The 2,768-nt window shown below is 44.3% G+C and overlaps 1 non-coding gene across 1 annotated transcript; it reads left to right on the top strand.

The window, feature by feature from the left end:
• The first annotated feature begins 1,873 nt into the window (after positions 1-1,873).
• Positions 1,874-2,064, top strand: LOC115065460. The gene has a single exon (XR_003845244.1). It is a non-coding gene; the product is annotated as a U2 spliceosomal RNA (small nuclear RNA).
• The last annotated feature ends 704 nt before the right edge of the window (positions 2,065-2,768 follow it).

Genomic DNA, 2,768 nt, shown 5'->3' with positions numbered 1-2,768 from the left:
GAGAGAAGGTACACTGGGGATCAATCCTAGAACTTTAACACTTGCTAGGCAAGGGCTTTTCACTGAGCCACACTGTCAACACTGCTGGATTCTTAAGATTTGTAAGGAACATAGATAGTAATTGTCAAATAATGTCCAAGTTGGCTCATATAAACAGTAGCTCACTGAGCCATTCTACAGTGTACACACATTTCAGAATATCCAGTTTTGTGGTAAATATATGCAATTTTTTGCCAATTAAAATAAATAAAGTTAAGGAGTCTCAAAAAGAAATAACCAACATGCCTGTGGACAGAACAAACCTTTTTTCCTCTTACAGCAAGGCAATTTATATTTTTTGCTGTTGCAGTTGACTTGAGTCTATAACAACCGAGCCCAGAAAACGTTTGCTTATTCACTCAGATGTTTATTAAGAGTTAAGTGTGTACTAAGGTCCCAAGTTCATGAGTCATACAGCTGTGGACCGTGTTCTTCAGGCAGTCGTAGCTGGGGAGAAAAAAAGGCGTTATAAAAAGGAAGAAAGGCAAGAAGAGAAGGGGCATCTTGTTTGGGGTTTCTATTGCTGCAATCAAAAAGCAACTTGGAAATGAAAGGGTTTATTTGGTTTACACTTCTATATTGCTGTTTGTCACCAAAGAAAGTCAGGACAGGAACTCAAAGCAGGAACCTGGACACAGGAGCTGATGTAGAGGCTACAGAGGGGTGCTGCTTACTAGTTTGTTCCCCGTGGCTTGCTTAGCCTGTCTCTTACAGAACCCAGGACCACCATCCAAGGAGTGGTACCATTCACAATGGATTGCTCCCCTCCCCCAGTCAATCACTAATTAAGACAATGCCTTACAGCTGGACCTTGTGGAGATGTTTTCTTAATAAAGGTTCCTTCCTTTCAGATGACTCTAGTTTATGTGTTGAGTTGACATAGGATCAGCCAACACAGAGGGAGTGAATGCACTAAAGTCTGTGGGGTCAAAAAGAAAAAGAATCAGGGCTAGAGAGATGGCTAAGTGGTTAAGAGCACTGACTGCTCTCCCAGAGGTCCTGAGTTCAATTCCCAGCAACCACATGGTGGCTCACAACCATCTGCAGTAGAATCTGATGTCCTCCTTTGTGTGTCTGTGAAGAGGTCAGCTCAGTCATTAGAAAATTCCACTGTACCCCCCAGCCCCCTTTTTCTGGAAGAGACAGGCCAGAAGGGAGAGGTTGAATAAGCCCCTACTACCTCATTCCCTAAAGACCAATCAGTTTAAAGGGCACACTGTTACGCCAGTCATATTGTGCCTAGTTGCTGATGCTCTATTCTGCCCCTGGAAACCATGTAAAAACTCACTGAATGGGCCTCTGGGGGTCGCTGCCTCTCCTTTGGGTCTGGGACAACCCCAGTGCACTGGGACAATAAATTCTTGCTTTTTGCATCGATTCCAGCTCCTGAGTGGTCCACTCAGGGGGTCACTGGTAAGTTAAAGCTCTCCAGAGTCTTACATTTGAAGACAGCAACAGTGTACTCATATAGATAAAATAAATAAATCTTGAATGAAAGAAAGAAGGAAAGAAAGAAAGGGAGAGAGAAAGAAACAAAGAAACAAAGAAAGAAAGGGAAAGAAAGAGAATCACGAGAGAGAGAGAGAGAGAGAGAGAGAGAGAGAGAGAGAGAGAGAGAGAGAGATCATCTGTTAAGAGCAATTGTTGCTCTTGCAGGGGCTTGGGTTTGGTTCCCAACATTTACAACCATCTGTCACTTCTGTTCTGCCAGGGGATCCAGTATCCTCTTCTGACCTCCATGGGCACCAGAACATACATGGTGCCCATATGTTTATACAGGCAAGATACACACTCATACACAAAATGAATCTAAAATAAATTTTTAAGGAAAATAATTGCTTCTAGACCTTTTGGCTAAGATCAAGTGTAGTATCTGTTCTTATCAGTTTAATATCTGATACGTCCTCTATCCGAGGACAATATATTAAATGGATTTTTGGAAGTAGGAGTTGGAATAGGAGCTTGCTCCGTTCACTCCACGCATCGACCTGGTATTGCAGTACCTCCAGGAACGGTGCATCCCATTGTAGATATTTGTTTGTTTGTTTGTTTGTTTTCGAGGCAGGGTTTCTCTGTGTAGCCATGGCTGTTCTGGAACTCACTCTGTAGACCAGACTGGCCTTGAACTCAGAGATTCACCTGCCTCTGTCTCCCAAGTGCTGGGATTAAAGGCGTGTGCCACCACTGCCTGGTCCATTGGTGATTTTGGAATAAATAAATAAATAAATAAGGAAAACAAACAGAACAGGGAAGTAGATTACATTATTAAGGAGAAGCGGGCAGGGAAGAGTTGTGGGTGCATCACGAAGCCTGGGGAGGATTTGGACCACTAGTGCTGAAGAGACCAAAATATATACACAGGCTGGCTGGTTCCTGTTCCAGTGAGATGGCCACCAGGAGCACTTCCTTTAAATTCTCGAGCTGCGAACACTTTGCCTCGAAGTTGCTCAGAGCCTAGAAGAAACTGGGTTGTTCATGACCCCTCAACCATGGCAGCTGTAAGAAGGTAGAGAGTGTATCCTGCTAGCAGCCTTCAGATGAAGATGCAGACCTCCCAGCTCCTCCTGCACCAGGCCTGCCTGGATGCTGCCATGTTCCCACGTTGATGATACTGAACTGAATCTCTGAACATGTATGTAAGCCAGCCCCAGTTTAATGTTGTCCTTATAGAAGAAGAAGAAGAAGAGCAGGAGGAGGAGGAGGAGGAGGAGGGGGAGGAGGAGGGGGAG

Source organism: Mus pahari, chromosome 14 (genome assembly GCF_900095145.1).
Source record: "Mus pahari chromosome 14, PAHARI_EIJ_v1.1, whole genome shotgun sequence".
NCBI classification, from domain to species: domain Eukaryota; kingdom Metazoa; phylum Chordata; class Mammalia; order Rodentia; family Muridae; genus Mus; species Mus pahari.
The sequence above is the reverse complement of the archived record's forward strand: the minus strand, read 5'-3'. Positions and strand labels throughout refer to the sequence as shown.